A 21,498-nucleotide genomic window follows, 5' to 3' on the forward strand; every position below is an offset into this window, starting at 1 on the left:
ACAATCAATAAAAAAATAAAAAAATAAAAAAGATAAAGAATTATATTTCGGGCTTTTCAGTAACTGAAACTTCCAAGCTTTAATTTTTGCCAACTAAAATTATTCTCAATGTTGAGATTAAGGTGTATTAAATTTTTTCAATTCCTAGCATTTAAATTTGGTGAATTTTCTTATGGTATTGTTTATTGCCTACTAATGTCAAGTCATGCAATTGCATCTACCAACTATGGTTGCATCCTACATGGATATGACTATATGACATGTAAGTTGGTCATGTAGAAGTAGGTGTCCAACTTGGTAGACCCTACAAGAGGCTAACTTGGTTGCAACTTTCCATGTTGTAAGTTTTCATATGATTGATTATATTTGATGATTTTCTTACCTAATGTTGGATTATGATGGTCAAAGAGTTAGGTAAGAGTTAACTATCATGGGTGGGTCACATGGGATTGAAGCACCTATGCATGCAAGGGGTGTTGTATGTGTGCATATCCATTACATATTTGAGGGTCCATATACATGACAAGATAGACATTGAAAATTCTAAATGCAAATTATGTTGGTCTCATTTATAACATTGCATTTCAGGAAAGATTTTTGCATACATGCAAGTGTTATGTATGTCTGAGAGAGTCAAGATAGGCATGCCAACATTAGATTCTTGTCATGTGACAATCCTAGGTGTCCATCTTCTCTTGTGTAGTTGTAGTTTTTGTTACTTATTCATTTTGCATTGAAGTACATGTTTGAAATTTCATGGGTACCAATTATGCTACTTGAATCACTCCATTTTTATTTATTTTTCTTGAATAATCTTTAGTGAGCTTAGATTATTAACTATAAATTATAACTTTTAGTTCTTACTAATAATGAAATTGGGACTATACTTTTGGACTATAGAGTTTTTATCTTAAAAGGGTTTTCCCCAAATATTTGTTGTGTTATGTTTTATTCTATTGTGCATAAATTTATTTACATAAATGAATGTGCATATAAAATAGAAGTATACATGGATTCAAATAAATTTTGTATTATCTAGTGCTCACTTAGTTTTTTATTGGAATTTATATCTGCCTAGCTAGCTTACTCTAAACTTTTGGTTAAAATAAGTGGAGGGAGGGCCTCTAACCCATTATAGATCAGACACATAAACAATGAAAGTAAAGGTTATTACAAAAGGCAAAACATCAGAGTTACCTAAGAGTAACCAAAACTAGGAAATAAACAACCAAATGGCTTACATTCAAACTGAACTGCAAACCAATGGTAGCAAAGCTAAAATAAACCAAAATAATCCACAAAGTAGGAGAAAGCAATGAAACTGGCCTTACTAAAAATCTAAGTTGGGACCCACTAGTGTTGCCAATGGCTCGACAATTTGTGTATTTTGAACAATAAGACACAAGTTATTTTTCTTGCAGTGAACAACAATCCAGGAAGAAACATCTTCATTAAGAGAGCACAATGGAGCAAGGCTAGAGGAACCATTGAGGGTAGTAGATGAATCAACCAAATGGGCACCAAATTTTGGGAGAAAATTATATAGTCTAAGTATAGAGAATCAATGACCATTCAAGGTATGAGGCCAGATCTTAAGAGACCCATAAAATGCACCATAAGAGGAGCCATGTGAGAAAGAAAGGGGGCCTAGGCCACTAAAGAAAATAATCCAATGAGTGAAGGAGGCACCAAATTTATCAAAAAAATTGGCCTAGCATCTAAGCAACAAGAAAACAGTGAGATGACAATGGTCAACATCCATCTACTAGGTGGGAGAAGAGTGTTGACAAGAACAATGGGGATAATAAGAAACCTAATGGCTCATAGAAAAACAACGTTTGTGTTAGTTTTTATTAGATCATGGTTAGTTTTGGTACCATTGTTGGGTAGAGGGTTTTTTTTTGGGATTTTTGTTTCTCTAACCTTATTGCAATAATATTTAGAAGGAATCAGATTGAGAGGTTAATGTTAGCAGCAATCAAGAAGGAAGACTGAGAGGGGAGGTGAATCAGTCTTCACCGAATAATAAAAAATTAAACTCCAAGACATAAACTGATAAACTGCAGAAATAATGAATAAGAGAATTAACAACACAACACACAAAACCAAGATTTTGACGTGGAAAACCCAGTTAAGAAAAAAACCACATTGGGAACTTACCCACAATAAGATGATACTCTGCAGTAGTATGTGAAAATATTACAATGGGGAATGCACATGCATTCAGGCATACTGCCTAGAGCTCACTGCTCAAAAGATATATGCCTAGAAGGCTACAACCATCAGGGAAGTCTCGCTAACTTACAATATAATTAGGACTACAATCTGGAAGGAATGAACTACAATGATAGCATCTATAAATGGGTATGTGTAGGATCATGGTGTGCCAAAATAGGCCCTTAAGTGGCAATGAAATTTCAGAAAATCAGAGTTATGCAACTTGACATGAAAATTTGAATAAGTTGTGAACATTATTTTTAAAATATGTAAGAAGAGAATCTATAGAAAATTGAATGTAGTTTCTAAGCTACTAGTTGTTTTTTGAAAAAAAAAATCCTATTTGATGAAAATTTCAAATTTCAATGGAGTGGTACTAAAATTTCAAGAAAAAGATAAGAAGTAGACATATGTCTAACCACCCTAATCATAATCAAATCATAATATTTTTTAATAATATTGATAATATAAGTATTAGACTCATGTCCTGATGTGACACATATTTTTTTATAATTTTTTATAAAGTAAATAATTATTTATGAATTTTTTACTACAACTTTTCAAAAATTTAGAAACTCCTACGTCTGACCACCTTAACTTGGTCAAAACCTTATGACTTTTTTTAATTTTTATTTTCCCTATAGTAGACGAAGCATAGGATGTGATGCATGTTTCAGATTCAAAAAATGTTACATCGTTTGAAAGTTATGAGTGTTTTTCAGTCAGTCTATCAATCAAGACTATTATCAGAATTCAATTAGAAAATAAATAATAATTATTTATTAAAGTTGAAATAAGACAAGCCTTATATTGTTGGAAAGTTGAGAACATCATTAAAAATCCCTTTTCATTTTATCAATTTTGGCTGCAAAAAAAGTTGTCAGCCACCAGTGTAAAGTCTGGAAAATCAAGGAATACTAAAAAACACGTTTTTTCAGTTGACTTTCCAGGCTTGTCACTTTCAAGCCAAATCCCAAAGCATTCCCGAGCCAAAATTTGAAATTTGAAAATTGTACAATAAAAATCGGATATTCAATTTTAATAAGTAAATTGACTAACTAAATTTGTACATGATCAATCTATTGTTTATTAATATATTAATATATAATATTTTAATATATTAATTTATAAATAAATTAGTATTTGATATTAGGGAGAGGGAAAGGGAGAGGGGGGAGTGGGGAGAGAGAGAGAGAGAGAGAGAGAGAGAGAGAGAGAGAGAGAGATATGGGGAGGGGGAAGGGAGAGAGAGATAAAGAGATTAGGGGAGAGGGAAAGAGATTAGGGGAGAGAGAGAGAGAGAGAGGAGGGGGAAGGGAGAGAGAGAGGGGGTACGGGAGAGATAGATAAAGAGATTAGGGGAGAGAGAGAGAGAGAGACCCATATGACCCCTAAGGACAACATACAACCCCTTATGACACCATATTGGGTCATTATGGGTCCTATGTTGTCCATAGGGGTCATATTGTGTCCTATGACCCCTTAGGACACCATATGACCCCTTAAGACACCAAATTGTGTCGTTAGGGGTCATATGGTGTCCTAAGGGGTCGTAGGACACAATATGACCCCTAAGAACAACATACGACCCCTTATGACACCATATTGGGTTGTTATGGGTCATATGATGTCCTAAGGGGTCATATGGTGTCCTACGGGTCATATTGTGTCCTACGACCCCTTAAGCCACCATATTACCCCTTAAGACACCATATTGGGTCGTTATGGGTCCTATGGTGTCCTAAGGGGTCATGTTGTGTCCTACAACCCCTTAGGACACCATATGACCCCTTAAGACACCTAATTGTGTCGTTATGGGTCATATTGTGTCCTAATGGGTCATGGGACACAATATGACCCCTAAGGACAACATATGATTCCTTATGACACCATATTGGGTCGCTATGAGTCATATGGTGTCCATAGGGGTCATATTGTGTTATACGACCCCTTAGGACATCATATGACCCCTTAAGACACCATATTGGGTCGTTATGGGTCCTATAGTGTCCTAAGGGGTCATACTATGTCGTACGACCCATTAGGAGACCATACGACTCTTTAAGACATGAAATTATGTCATTATGGGTCATATGGTGGGTATTTGCACCAAGTTGTGGTACCAAAAGGGGGTCTTAAGATGCCACTTTTTTCTGAAATCAACAAAGTTCGAACTTCAACGACAAATTGAAGATAGTTAGACTCCAAATTTGAAGATGCAAAAAGAACAAGAGTCGGAGTGCTTCAAGTCTAATTTCTAAACTACTAATTTTTTTTTAAAATGATGGAGATTAAGTGCTTCAAAAAGGGGGGCCACAAAAAGTGGTCCTGTTTTTATGCAAAAAACATAACATAGCGTCTGTTGTGGCCCCCCTAAAATGTTAACTTTTTTTTCGAATTTTTAAAATCACTTTAGTGAGAAATTAGCTAACACCTTGTAGTTTATGCCAGATTTTTCAGCTAATTTTTTAATGAGTATATGATTTTTTACTAATTTTTGAAGTGGACACATCCTAAAAAATAGAAATTTGAGCGTGCTCCCCCCTAAAATCACTCATAACTAATCAAAAATCAATTTATTTTTTAAATTGTGTAGAATGGAGTCTAGTTTCTAAAAATGTAAGTTTCTTCAAAATCCCATGAACGTGTAAAAAACTATACCCAAAATAGTGCATGATGGTTTTTGACCAAAAACGAACACACTAACAAAAGAAATTCTAGATGAAAGCCTTAACGAAATCAAAATGTGAAAATAATTACATGCTTGGATAGCTAAGAGAGAGATCAAAGTCTCTATGGTATTTTTTTTTTAGTTTTATTGAAACATGTGCAAACCTGATGGAGAGCACAGCCAAAAATATGTGAAAATTTTCTAATCCTCTGTTAAAAACACGTCTCAAGCCTGAAATGGTCGTCTAACCCTTTGGGTTGGATTCCCAAGTACAATCCAACCCTAAGGGCTGGTAGTTCCCAATGCAAACCATTTGGCGAGCACCAAATATGGCGCTCGCCAAATGTCCCGCATTGTCCAATTTGAAGGTTTTGTGATGCAAATTTTTCAACTTGGGCACAAGTTATACCCATCATGAGAGGAGAATATATACATGAAATATAATATTTAAGTATAAGTCACTTTAAGTTGTATTTCATGTATATATTGGTAGGATGTTTGAGAGTGGTTTCAACTCTAGAGGAGTTATAATGTAGATTCCTATTTTTAGAGGATCATATTGACTTTCATACTTAGTCAAATTTCAGTAATCAACATTCTCGTATTAGCATTCTTTAGATCCGTATCTCACTATCTTTATCTTCCCTAAACTCTACACCTATCTCTCTCCCTCTCTTGTCTCTCTCACTTCTCTCTCCCCTCTCTAGGTATATCCCACCCTCTCTACCTTTCATCCCTTCCTTGTACCCTAATTTATATCCATGACTCCTTTCCTCTCTCTTCTCTCTCACTCTCTTATTATTTATCTCCCCTCCCACTCATTTATCTTGTTCACTACCGATCCTTTCTATCCTCTCTCTCCCCATATCTAGGGCTCTCCTTCCCTTCCTATTCACCTCACTACCTCTCCCTCCCTATATTATTACCCACCTCTCTCTCTCCCTCTAGGTTTCTCACTTATCTAATTGTCCACCCTCTAGTTATCTCCCTCCCTCTCCACCTTTCTCTCCCTTTCCCTTGCCCTTATCTATTTATGAACACTCTCCCTCTCTTCTCTCTCTCCAAACCTAGATCCATCTCCTCATTCTCTAGGTCTCTCGCTCCCTCCATTTATACCTCTCCATCCATCCCCTCTTACTCATCTATTTGTTCTTCTATCTCTTCTCTTCTCTCTCCCTTCCCTCTCTAGATCTCTCCCTTCCTTTCTTCCCCTCTCCATTTATATATCCTTCCCCCACTCTCTCATTATCTCTCTTCCTCTCTTATTCTCTCTCTTCATTGTCTAGTTCATTAACTCTCCAACCCACCCTCTCTCCCCTCTCTAGATTTCTCCCTCCCTTCCTCTCCACCTATCTACCTTTGCATATAGGTCTCATTACCCACCTCTCTTTATCCCCCTCTATCTATCTATCTCCTCTCTTGAAATCTAGGTCTCTTGCCTATCTATATGTCCCCTCTATAGTTCATTTGCTCTCTCTCTCTCTCTCTCCTCCTTAACATACGATCCACAACAACACCAAGTGGTGTCCTAAGGGGTCACAAGACACCATATGACCCCTTAGGATACAATATGACCCCTAACAACACCTAAGGAGTCATATGGTGCCCTAAGGGCACACCATATGACACCTTAGGACACAATACAACCCATAATGACACCATATGATGTCCTCAGGGGTCATATGGTGTCCTAAATGGTCATAGGACACCATATGACCCCTTAGGATACAATATGACCCCTAATGACACCTAAGGGGTCATATGGTGTCCTAAGGGGTCATATGACACCATATGATCCCTTAGGACATAATATGACCCTTAACGACATCTAAGGGGTCATATGGTGTCCTAAGGGGTCATAGGACACCATATGACCTCTTAGGACACCATACAACCCATAACGATACGATATGGTGTCCTAAGATGTCATAGGACACCACATGACCCCTTAGGACACTATACAATCCATAACAACACCATATGATGTTCTAAGGGGTCACAAGACACCAGATGACCCTTGAGGACACCATATGACCCATATTGACACTATATGGTGTCCTAAGGGGTCATATGGTGTCCTAAAGGGTCATAGCACACCATATGACCCTTTAAAACACAATATGACCCCTAACGACACCTAAGGGGTCATATGGTGTCCTAAGGGATCATAGGACACCATATGACCCCTTAGGACACAATATGAACCCTAACGACATGTAAGGGGTTATATGGTGTCCTAAGGGGTCATAGAACACTATATGACCCCTTAGGACACCATATAACTGAGAACAAACACTATATTGTATCCTAAGGGGTCACATGGTGTCCTAAAGGATCATAGGACACCATATGACCCCTTAGGACACCATACAACCCATAACGACACCATATGGTGTCCTAAGGGGTCATAGGATACCACATGACCCATTATTACACAATATGATCCCTAATGACACCTAAGAGGTCATATGATGTCCTATGGAGTCATAGGGCACCATATGACCCCTTAGGACATAATACGATGCATAACAACACCACATTGTGTCGTAAGGGGTCATATGGTGTCCTAAAGGGTCATAGGACATAATATGACTCCTTAGGACACAATATGACCCCTAACAACCCCTTAGGGGGTTATATGACACCATATGACCCCTTAGCACACTATACGACCTATAATGACACCATATGATGTCCTAAGGGGTCATATGGTGTCCTAATGGGTCATATAACACCATATGACCCCTTACCACACCATATGGTGTCCTAAGGGGTAATAGGACATCATATGACCCTCTAGGACACCATACAACCCATAACAACACCATATGAGGGCTCATATGGTGTCCTACACCATATGACCCCTTAGTACACCATATGACCTATAATGACACCATATTGTATCCTGAGGGGTCATATGGTTCCCTAAGGGGTCATCGGGCACCATATGACCCCTCAAGACACCATATGACTCATAACGACACCATATCATATCCTAAGGGGTCATATGGTGTCCTAAAGGGTCATAGGACACAATATGACCTCTAATGACCCCTTAGGGGATCATAGGACACCATATGACCCCTTAAAACACCATATATCCCATAACAACATAATTTGGTGTCCTAAGGGGTCATACAACACCATATGACCCCTTAGCACACCATACGACCCATAAAGGACACCATATGGTATCCTTCATCTGATACCATATGACCCATAAAGACACCATATGGTGTCCTATGGGATCATATTGTGTCCTAAGGGGTCATAGGACATCCTATGACCCCTTATGACACAATATGATCCCTAACAACACCTAAGGGGTCATATGGTGTCCTAGGGGTTCATAGGACACCATATAACCCCTTAGGACACAATATGGTGTCGTGAGGGGTCATATGGTGTCGTATGGGATCATATGGTGTCCTGAGGGCTCATATGGCATCCCAAGGGATTATAGAACACCATATGACCCCTTAAGACACCATATATTGTCATTAGGGGTCATATGGTGTCCCAAGGGGTCATAGAACACCATATGACCTCTTAGGACACTATATGGTGGCGTTAGGAATTATATGGTGTATGGGGTCATATGGTGTCCTAAAGGGTCATAGAATACCATATGACCCCTTAGGACACCATATGACCCCCTAGGAAATCATATGACCCCTTAGGACACCATATGGTGACATTAGGGGTTATATGGTGTCCTGAGGGGTCATAGAATACCATATGACCCCTTAGGACACTATATGACCCGTTAGGACACCATATGACATATCCTAAGGGTTCATATAGTATCTCAAGGGGTCATGGAACACCATATGACCCCTAAGGACACCATATGACCATATGACCCCTTAGGACACCATATGACCCCCTAGGAAATCATATGACCGCTTAGGACACCATATGGTGACGTTAGGGGTTATATGGTGTCCTGAGGGGTCATAGAATACCATATGACCCCTTAGAACACTATATGACCCCTTAGGACACCATATGACATATCCTAAGGGTTCATATGGTATCTCAAGGGGTCATGGAACACCATATGACCCCTAAGGACACCATATGACCCCTTAGGACACCATATGTTGTTTTTAGGGGTCATATGGTGTCCTAAGAGGTCATAGAACATCATGTGACCCCTTAGGACACAATATGACCCCTAACGACACCATATGACCCCTCAAGACACCATATGGTTGTCTTAGGGGTCATTAGGTGTCCTAAGGGGTCATAGAACACCATATGATCCCTTATGACACCATATGACCCCTTAGGACACCATATGACCCCTAACAACACCATATGGTGCCATATGGTGTCCTAAGGGGTCATATGGAATCCTAATGAGTCATAGAATACCATATGAGCCCTTAGGACACCATATGACCCCTAACGACATGATATGGTGTCTTAAGAGGTCATATGGTGTCCTGAGGGGTCATATGGTGTTCTATGACCCCCTAGGACACCATATGACCCCTTTTAACATCCTAGTACATGACATGACCACTTGTGACACCATATGACCCCTCAAGACACAATATGGTGTCGTTAGGGGTCATATGGTGTCCTAAGGGGTCATATGGTGTCGTTAGGGATCATATGGTGTCTTAAGGGGTCATATGGTATTCTATGACCCATTTGGGCACCATATGACCCCTTAAGACATCGTATGACCCCTAACGACACCATGTGACCCCTAATGACACCATATAGCATCGTTATGGGGCATATGGTGTCATAAGGGGTCATAGAATACCAAATGACCCCTTAGGACACTATATGGTGTTGTTAGGGGTCATATGGTGTCATTAGGGGTCATATGGTGTCCTAACGGGTCATATGATGTCCTTAGGGGTCATAAAACACCAAATGACCCCTTAGGACACTATATGGTGTTGTTAGGGCTCATATGGTGTTCTAAGAGATCATATGGTATCTTAAGGGGTCATAGAACACCATATGACCCCTTAGGACACCATATGACTTGTAATGACACCATATGTTGTCCTAAGAGGTCATATGGTTTCCTAAGATAGATAGTAATGGTTTCCAAAGGGGTTATATGGTCCACCATGCTCTTGCACATACCCAGATGGATTATATAGAGATATAAGATACCTAGAGTGGGAGAGAGTCGTGAGTGAGAGAGAGAGAGAGAGAGAGAGAGAGAGAGAGAGAGAGAGAGAGAGAGAGAGAGAGAGAGAGAGAGAGAGAGAGAGATGAGAGAGAGAGAGAGAGAGGGTTGAGATAGATGGAGGGGGATAGAGAGAGGTTGGTAATGAGATATGGATGGAGGTGTAAAGAGGTGGAGAGGGAGTGAGGGAGAAACCTAGAGAGGGTTAGAGAGGGTGTGATGGAAAGTTGATGATGTAGATGGTAAAGAGAGAATAAGAATTAGTAGGGAAGGGGGAGAGAGATGGGGATAAGGAGGGAGAGGGGAAGAAAATAATGGATATGCCTATAAATGGGAGGGAGGGATAAGAGGAGAGATGAAAGAATAAAGAGAGAGAAGACTATGAGGGGATTGAGGGAGAGGTAGACATGGAGGGACTACAAGACCTAGAGAAGGAGATGATGCAAAGGTGGGGGAAAGCGAGAAGAGGAGGAGAGAGTTCAAAAATAAATAGGGGTAAAGGGGGAGGGATATATAGGAGAAGAGAGAGGGAGAGAACTAGAGAGGGGACAAATAGATAGGTGAGAGAACTATATTGGGAAAGAGAGATGAGAGACCTAGATGACAAGACAGAGGAATGAGATAGATAGAGGGGGGGAGAGAGAGGTGAGTAATATATGGGGGTATGTATGGATGGGGAGGTAGAGAGGGAGAGGGGAAGAAATGAAGGGAGACACCTAGAGAAGGGAGGGAGGGAGAAGAGAATAGATAGAACAACAAAGAGAGGAGTAAGAGGGGATGGATGGAGAGGTAGACATGGAGGGAGTGAGAGACCTATGGAAGGAGGAGATAAAGAGGTTAGGGGAGGAAGAGAAAAGGAGGGAGTTCATAAAGGGATAGGGTTAAGGAGGAGGGAGAGAGAGGTAGAGAGGGACATAGAGAACTATAGAGGGAGTATATAGATAGGTGAGAGACCTAGATGGCCAAAGAGGAGTGAGATAGATAGAGGGGGATAAAGAGAGGTGGGTAATGAGACCTATATGCAGAGGTAGATAGGTGGAGATGAAGGAAGGGAGAAATATAGAGAGGGGAGATAGGGTGGGATGGAGAGGTAATGACCTAGACAATGAAGATAGAGAATAAGAGAGGAAGAGAGAAGACGAGAGAGTGGGAGAGGGAGATAGAGAGGGAGAGAGGAAGAAAGGAAGGTAGAGACCTAGAGAGGGGAGGGAGGGAGAATAGAAGAGATAGAAGAACAAAGAGATGAGTAAGAGGAGATAGATAGAGAGGTAGACATGGAGGGATTTTGAGACCTAGAGAATGAGGAGATAGAAAGGTTTGGAGAGAGAGAGAGAAGAGAGGGAGAGAGTTCATAAATAGATAGAGGTAAGGAGAAGGGAGAGAAAGGTGGAGAGGGAGGGAGAGAACTAGAGGGTGGACAATTAGATAAGTGAGAAACCTAGAGGGGGAGAGAAAGGTGGGTAATAATATAGGGAGGGAGATAGAGTGAGGTGAATAATGAGGGAGGGACAACCCTAGATATGGGGAGAGAGAGGATAAAAGGGATAGGTAGTGACCAAGAGAAAGGAGTGGGAGGGGAGAGAAACAATAAGGGAGTGAGAGAGAAGAGAGAGGGAGAGGGTCGAGGATAAAGAAGTGAGAGAGACAAGAGAGGGAGATAGATAGGTCTAGAGTTTGGGGAAGATAAAGAGAGTAAGATACATAGCTAAAGAATGCTAATGGGATCATGTTGATTACTGAAATTTGACATGTTGATTATTGAAATTTGACTAAGTTTGAAATTTTATATGATCCTCTAAAAACTAGAATCTACATTATAACTCCTATAGAGCTATACTTAAATTTTATATTTCATGTATATCTTCTCCTTCAGGGGTGGATTTAACTAGTGCCAAGATTGAAAAATCTACACACTCACAAAACCTTCACATTGGACAATGCAGAACATTTGGCACGTGCCAAATTTGGCGCTCGCCAAATGCAAAAAATTGACTTTTCACATTTGGCGAGCGCCAAATGTAAAAATTCAAATTTTGCATTTGGCGAGCGCCAAATTTGGCACGCGCCAAATGTGAAAATTCAAAATTTTGCATTTGGCGAGTGCCAAATTTGGCACGCGCCAAATTTGGCGCTCGCCAAATGGTTTGCTTAGGAGAATACCAACCCTTTGGGTTGGATTTTTCTTAGGCATCCAACCCATAGGTTTGGACGACCTTTTCATGCCAATGATGCATTTTTATGAAAAAGTAAGAAGTGGCACCTTTTTGGTACCACAACTTTGTGCACTTACCCTGGTGTCCTAAGGGGTCATGGGACACCATATGACCCCTAAGGCCAACATACAACCCCTTGTGGTCACTCTCTCTCTCCCCCCCCCCCCTCTCTCTCTCTCTCCCCCCCCTCTCTCTCTCTCCCTCTCCCATAATCTCTCTCTCTCTAAAATATGAGTAATAAAATCGGATATTGGATAACAGATTTCTGTCATTGTCCTTAAGGTGGCAACAATAAAAAAAAGGTGGCAACGGGAAAAAAATTTGGGACCATAAATTTATACATTAAAATTGGATATCCGATATAATCTGATATTTGATTTTATCGGTTTTATACTTAAATTATTTTAAAGGGTATGTGTAGGATCATGGTGTGCCAAAATAGACCCTTAAGTGGCAATGAAATTTCAGAAAATCAGAGTTATGCAACTTGACATGAAAATTTGAATAAGTTGTGAACATTATTTTTAAAATATGTAAGAAGAGAATATATAGAAAATTGAATGTAGTTTCTAAGATACTAGTTGTTTTTTGGAAAAAAAAAATCCTATTTGATGAAAATTTCAAATTTCAATGCAGTGGTACTAAAATTTCAAATTTCAATGCAGTGGTACTAAAATTTCAAGAAAAAAATAAGAAGTACACGTATGTCAAACCACCCTAATCATAATAAAATCATAATATTTTTTTATAATATTTATAATATAAGTATTAGACTCATGTCCGGATGTGACACATATTTTTTTTTTAATTTTTATAATGTAAATAATTATTTATGAATTTTTTACTACAACTTTTCATAAATTTAGAAACTCCTACGTCTGACCACCTTAACTTGGTCAAAACCTTATGAAATTTAATTTTTTTTAATTTTTCCCTATAGTAGACGAAGCATAGGATGTGATGCATGTTTAAGATTCAAAAAATGTTATACCGTTTGAAAGTTATGAGTGTTTTTCAATCAGGATATCAATTAGGACTATTGTTAGAATTCAATTAGAAAATAAATAATAATTATTTATTAAAGTCGAAATAAGACAAGCCTTATATTGTTGGAAGTTGGGAACGTCCTTAAAAAAACTTTTTTGTTTTATCAATTTTGGCTACAAAAAAGTTGTCAGCCACCAGTGTAAAGTCTAGAAAATCAAGGAATACTGAAAAACACATTTTTTCAGTTGACTTTCCAGGCTTGTCACTTGCAAGCCAAATACCAAAGCATTCCTGAGCCGAAATTAAAAAATTTGACTACTAAAATCGGATATCTGATTTTAATCAGTAAATTCTCTAACTAGATTTGTTTATTAATAAATTAATTATAAATAAATTAGTATATGATATTAGGGAGAGGGAGAGGGAGGGAGAGAGAGGGAGGGAGGGAGGGGGGAGGGATAGAGAGAGCTTAGGGAAGAGAGAGAGAGAGAGAGAGAGAGAGAGAGAGAGAGAGAGAGAGAGAGAGAGAGAGAGAGAGAGAGAGAGAGAGAGAGAGAGAGAGAGAGATGGGGAGGGGGAAGGGAGAGAGAGAGATAAAGAGAGATTAGGGGAGAGAGAGATAGATGGAGAGATTAGGGGAGAGGGATAGGGAGATGAAGAGGGAGAGGGGGGAGTGGGGGGAGAGAGAGAGAGAGAGAGAGAGAGGGAGGGAGGGGGAGCGATAGAGAGAGCTTGGGGGGGAGAGAGAGAGAGAGAGAGATGGGGAGGGGGAAGGGAGAAAGAGAGATAAAGAGAGATTAGGGGAGGGAGAGATAGATGGAGAGATTAGGGGAGAGGGATAGAGAGAGATTAGGGGAGAGAGAGAGAAGGAGAGGGAGAGAGATTAGGGGAGAGAGAGAGAAGGAGAGGGAGAGAGATTAGGGGAGAGAGAGAGATTAGGGGAGAGGGGGAGAGAGAGAGAGATTAAGACACCATAGGAACCAAAGCAACCCAATATGGCGTCATAACGGGTCCTATGGAATCTTAAGGGGTCATAAGGGTTCATGGGACACCATATGACCCCTAAGGACAACATACGACCCCTTATGACACCATATGGTGTCATTAGAGGTCATATAGTGTCCATAGGCATCATATGGTGTCCTAGGACACCATATGATCCCTTAAGACACCAAATTGTGTGTTATGGGTCATATGTTGTCCTAAGGGGCCGTAAGACATCATATGACCCAAAGTGACCCAATATGGTGTCATTAGGGGTCATATGGTGTCCTAAGGGGTCATATGATGTCTTAAAGGGGTCATATGACATAATATGACCCACTAGGACACAATATGACCCATAACGCCCAAATATGGTGTCTTAAGGGGTCATATGGTGTCCTAAGGGGTTGTAGGACATCATAAGACCCCTATGGACACCATAGGGCCCCTTATGACACCATATGGTGTCAAAAGGGGTCATATGTTGTCGTAAGGGGTCATATGGTGTCCTAAGGGGTCGTAGGACACCATATGACCCCTTAGGACACAATATGACCCAAAGATACCCAGTATGGTGTCATAACAGGTCGTATGGTGTCCCAAGACACCATATGACCCCTATTGACACCATAGGACCCCTTAAAACACCAAATCATGTTGTTAGGCATCATATGGTGTCCCATGAATCCTTATGACCTCTTAGGACACCATATGACCCCTAATGACACCATATTGGACTGCTTTGGGTCATATTGTGTCCTAAGGGGTCATATGGTGTCGTATGACCCCTTAGGATACCATATGACCCCTTACGACAACATATGACCCCTTATGACACCATATGGTGTCATAAGGGGTCCTATGGTGTCCTACGACCCCTTAGGACACCATATGAGCCCTAACGACATGATTTGGTGTCTTAAGGGGTCCTATGGTGTTGTTAGGGGTCATATGGTGTCTTGGGACATCATAGGACCCCTTAAGACACCAAATCATGTCGTTAGGGGTCATATGGTGTCCTAAGGGGTTATATGGTGTCCCATGAACCCTTATGACCTCTTAGGACACCATATGACCCCTAATGACACAATATTGGGTCACTTTGGGTCATATTGTGTCCTAAGGGGTCATATTATGTCTTACAACCCCTTAGGACACAATATGACCCAAAGTGACCCAATATGGTGTCATTAGGGGTCATATGTTGTCCCAAGACACCATATGACCCCTATGGACAACATATGACCCCTAATGACACCATAGGACCCCTTAGGATAACAAATCATATTGTTAGGCATCATATGGTGTCCTAAGGGGTCATAAGACACAATATGACCCCTTAGAACACAATATGACCCAAAGTGACCCAATATGGTGTCATTAGGGGTCATATGGTGTCCTAAGAGGTCATAAGGGTTCATGGGACACCATATAACCCCTTAAGACACCATATGCCCCCAAACAACACGATTTGGTGTCTTAAGGGGCCCTATGGTGTCCCAAGACACCATATGACCCCTATGGACACCGTATGACCCCTAATGACACCATAGGACCCCTTAAGACACCAAATCATGTTGTTAGGGGTCATATGGTGTCCTAAGGGGTTGTAGGAGAAAATATGAGTCCTTAGGACACAATATGACCCAAAGCGACCCAATATGTTGTCATTAGGGGTCCTATGGTGTCCCAAGACACCATATGACCCCTATGGACACCATATGACCCCTAACGACACCATAGGACCCCTTAAGACACCAAATTGTGTTGTTAGGGGTCATATGGTGTCCCATGAACCCTTATGACCTCTTAGGATGGCATATGACTCCTAATGACACCATATTAGGTCGCTTTGGGTCATATTATGTCCTAAGAGGTCATATTATGTCCTACGACTGCTTAGGACACCATATGACCCCTAACAACATGATTTGGTGTCTTAAGGGGTCATATGGTGTCATTAGGGGTTATATGGTGTCCATAGGGGTCATATGGTGTCTTAGGACACCATATGACCCCTAATGACACCATATTGGGTCGCTTTGGCTCATATTGTGTCTTAAGGGGTTGTAAGACACAATATGACCCCTTAGGACACAATATGACCCAAAGCAACCCAATATGGTTCCATTAGGGGTCATATGGCATCCTAAGAGGTCATAAGGGTTCATGGGACACCATATAACCCATTAGGACACCATACGACCCCTAACGACATGATTTGGTGTTTTAAGGGGTCCTATGGTGTCCCAAGACACCATATGACCCCTATGGACACTATGTGACCCTTAACGACAACATAGGACCCCTTAAGACACCAAATCATGTTGTTAGGGCTCATATGGTGTCCTAAGGGGTCGTAGGACACACTATGACCCCTTAGGATACAATATGACCCAAAGCGATCCAACATGGTGTTATTAGGGGTCATATGGTGTCCCAAGACACCATATGACCCCTATGGATACCGTATGACCCCTAACGAGACCATAGGACCCCTTAAGATACCAAATTGTGTTGTTAGGGGTCATATGGTGTCCTAAGGGGTCATATGGTGTCCTATGAACCCTTATGACCTCTTAGGACACCATATGACCCCTAATGACACCATATTGGGTTGCTTTGGGTCATATTGTGTCTTACGACCGCTTAGGACACCATATGACCCCTAACAACATGATTTGGTGTCTGAAGTGGTCCTATGGTGTCATTAGGGGTCATATGGTGTCCATAGGGGTCATATGGTGTTTTGGAGCACCATATGACCTCTAATGACACCATATTGGGTCACTTTGGGTCATATTGTGTCCTAAGGGGTCATAAGACACAATATGACCCAAAGAAACCCAACATGGTGTCATTAGGGGTCATATGGTGTCCTAAGAGGTCATAAGGGTTCATGGGACACCATATAACCCCTTAGGACACCATATGACCCCTAACGACTTGATTTGGTGTCTTAAGGGGTCCTATGGTGTCCCAAGACACCATATGACCCCTAACAACACCATAGGACCCCTTAAGACACCAAATCATGTCATTAGGGGTCATATGGTATCTTAAGGGGTCGTAGGACACAATATGACCCCTTAGGACACAATATGACCCAAAGCGACTCAGTATGGTGTCATTAAGGGTCATATGGTATCCCAAGACACCATATGACCCCTAACGACATTATAGGACCCCTTAAAACACCAAATCATGTCGTTAGGGGTCATATGGTGCCCTAAGGGGTCGTAGGACACAATATGACCCCTTAGGACACAATATGACTTAAAGCGACCCAATATGGTATCATTAGGGGTCATATGGTGTCCTAAGAGGTCATAAGGGTTCATGGGACACCATATGACCACTTAGGACACCATATGACCCATAACGACATGATTTGGTGTCTTAAGGGGTCCTATGGTGTTGTTAGGGGTCATATGGTGTCTTACGACCACTTAGGACAACATATGACCCATAACGACACAATTTGGTGTCTTAAGGGGTCATATGGTGTCCTAGGACACCATATGACACTTATGGACACCATATGACTCCTAATGACACCATATGGTGTCATAAGGGGTCGTATGTTATCCTTAGGGGTTATATGGTGTCCTAAGAGGTCATAAGGGTTCATGCGACACCATATGACCCTCTCTCTCTCTCTCTCCCCCTCTCTTCCTCTCCCCTAATCTCTCTCTCTCTCTCTCTCCCTCTCCCCTAATCAAGAGACTTGCAAGATCTATTTTTATGCCCTAGAGATGATGGCTGCTATTTCTATAAAAATGAGAAGTGCTCATAATGTGGTTGGTTGTCAAAGTTTGTTTTATGTTTTCATGAGGGCAGCGAACACGAGTTTGGAAAGAATTATGTTGAGAAAAAAAGATACGAGGCAGTGAAATATACTTTGAAGAGTGGAGGTGAAGGTTCTAGATGCGAATTAATCTCAAGAGAAGTGAGCATTGCTAATTTTATTTTGGATTTTAAGAAAATATTTTGTACAAGTATGCAAGGCACACCCATAGGTCTCAGTGGTTGGATCAACAGTTCAGGATGTGTAAGAACTCTTTCCCAATTGGCACTATTGTATCGGTGGTTGATTTTGCAGAGAACTATACATTGCAACCACATAATGAGGTACAATCTCAGTACTACAATTCAGTCCAAATTGCTATTTTTGTTCACATTACATATAGACATGCTCCTGATAGTATAGAACAGGACAAGAAGATAATTAGGGAGTATCATTTTTATATGAGTGATGATAGATCACACTCCTCCGAGTATGTGCAACATTCTTTTGAGAATTTTTTTGAGTTCTTGAATGAGAAAGATATTGCAATTGATTGACATATAATATGGTCAGATAACTGTACGGGTCAATTCAAGAATGCCCATATGTTTTATTGGTTGAGTAGAATGCATGTAGAGAGGCGTACCTCATATTTGGTGTTTTTTTTAGGCAAAGCATGGGAAGGGAGAGCATGATGGAGCAGGTGCATGTTTGAAGAGAGCTCTAGTTAAGGAGCAATTGAGGATTTCAGGTGCAAATTTCTCTGATGCACATTCTATTGTTGATTGGTGTAGTTTAGCATTGTCACATGGAGGTACTCTTGATTCAACAACGAGCAGATTCTTTTGGTTGGTTGAGGAGGGAACAATGGGAGATAGATTGGATTGTCAAACAATTAAAGATTCTTCAAAGATGCATTCATTTCTCAGCTCAGATGCAAGTACATGGACCATTTGGACATAAGCGTTGGCTTGTTTTTGTCAGAGTTGTGTTCGGTGTGATTGAGATTAGTGCGAGTCAAGTGAGTGGGTTGATATGTGGGTTCCCCACTATCTAACTCCATATCTCAAACAATATCCTTGTCAAACAATGACATGGAAAGTTCACTTGAGTATGATCGTCTATCAGATTTTGTACATCCAAGACATGTTTTTGCAGTTGTCGCACCGCAAGGGAATGAAGAGAGATCATAATATTGGTTGGCACAATGTGTATAGGGAAAACAAAAGCTAACACGACCAATGATAGATGATGACAGGTTCACATATCCTTGTTAGTTCTGATACTTAATGTAAAGTACAGATGCCAATAGCTAACAAGATGAGAGGGGGGGGGTGAATCATATAAACTTAAACTTCCATAAAATCAACAGATTCAACCTCGGTAGCTTATACTTCAGCAACTTAACCAAAAACTGTTAAACATGCAAACTTATGAACACAAAATCATAATAACACTCATAACACCAGATTTAACATGGAAACCCAAATAGGGAAAAACCACTGTGGGATTTCGGACCCACTAAGAAATATGATCTTTTAGAGTATGCTCGGTTAAAAGCAAATCCTGCTAAAGATTATAAACACATTGCTAGATGTGACCCAGTTAAGGGATTTCCCTCAAATCTATTAGGATCTTCACTTTGTTAGAAGTGACCTTGTTAAAGGATTTCAAACACTCACTTAGAATGTTACCTTGCTAGAAGGTTTACATATAAGACTGTTAAGTCCACTCAGTTAAGAGATTTTCTGTCACTTACAAAATAACAGTAATAAAATCTATTTGCAACTTCACATTTAAAATGCTAAAGCAGATTCTTATTTGTTCAAAACAATCTAGTCATAGGACTTATCTTGTCCCTCTGTTGGGCTCTCTACTCTATTATTCAAACAGGTCTTCAAGCTTCTGTGCTCGGTAATCACTATGTAGCATCCCTATGCATACACTTGCCTGCATACCTTGTTTATTAACAATTCCTTATTTATAAACAATTGCTAACCACTAAATCTCCTTGATCACATTTCCCATGATCAATCTTAGCCATCAGATCTTCAAACTTGACTAGGTTCAATGTATGCTTCCGATCTAAAAATGTTTTAGCTTACCTCGGGACTTGCATTCCTATCTTGGAACTTGCATAAGGTTATTGCGGTGCAATCTGCGCTATAGATCTTCCTGCTGATTTTCCTTTGCCATAGATCCTTAACAAACTTCATACACGACATACCAATCATTTATACATCTCCAACTAATCATTGTCCTTCATAAAATAATGCTTTTATCCATCCCATGCGTATTGTCATAACTCGGTTGCAACTCAGTAAATACTAAACTTTACTCGGTAGACATTTCGCCTTCATTAATCGATATCGATAACCTTAAGGTTTACCAACTAGGTTCCTTAGGGTTTACCGACTAGGTTCATTGCTTGGTTGCATAGTATAGTATTAACCTTACAATCAACAACATATGTAGATATCAAAACAATCTAAACATCATGATCTCATCATTGTCTAACTCGGTAATAGTTGCCCATTGAATAACTTATTCCTCCCTTTATTCATCACATTCTTTCTGTGTCTTTTACCAACATCTTAAATCTCTTCTAATCAATCTTCTCAAGATATGGCAACATCATACTGAATCAGATAATCAATTTCTTGACATCAATGACAAAATAATGTTATAAAGATAGTTATCATCCTTCTTCAATTATATCAATAATCTTCAACAACCTTCTCAATATCCTTATTGAATATCAACAATCTTTCTTACTGTAATACCAACAATCTCCCTGTTTGGCATTGATGGCAAAACCAACAATTAAATGGTAATGCCAACAAGATATTCAAATTGATTCAGATTCAGATTGCTATTAGACTTCTCCTGTTATCCTTGATCTGTTGTCTTCTAAAGTCTTCTCCATTTTTCATTAGGCTTCTGAGCTGTTGACTTGCATTTAGTCTTCTCCATTTTTGCAATCTACTCCCCCTGTCATTAGTCTTATGTTATTTCCATCAGTCAGGGCTTTATCATGCAGTCAACCATTTAGTCTTTCAACTATTTAGTCTTCTCCCCCTTTGACAATAATGCCAAAAAGTAAAAGAACTAAATCATGATTTCTTCCTCTATGAAGTGATTTGCCTTGCTGTGTAACATCTTAGTCTCAGTCAGATCAACTTGTCTCTATTCATTTTTTCCTGCACACCTTTAGGTGACCTCTTAAACTGCGTAAATCAGCATCAATCCACACATAATATTTTGTAGATTCACCGAATTGATGCTTTCATCAAACTTGGTTAGTGAGTAGAAGATAGGGGTAGGACCCCTAACTTGCTTCTGAGATACTCAAAAGTGTCCCTTGGTAGTGACTTTGTGAAGATGTCTGCTAATTGCTCCTTTGAATCGATATATTCCAACACAACTTTCTTCTCTTGAACTTCTTCTTTGAGATAATGATACTTTATAGATATATGCTTTGTCT

The sequence above is a fragment of the Cryptomeria japonica genome, chromosome 3 (assembly GCF_030272615.1).
Source record: "Cryptomeria japonica chromosome 3, Sugi_1.0, whole genome shotgun sequence".
NCBI classification, from domain to species: domain Eukaryota; kingdom Viridiplantae; phylum Streptophyta; class Pinopsida; order Cupressales; family Cupressaceae; genus Cryptomeria; species Cryptomeria japonica.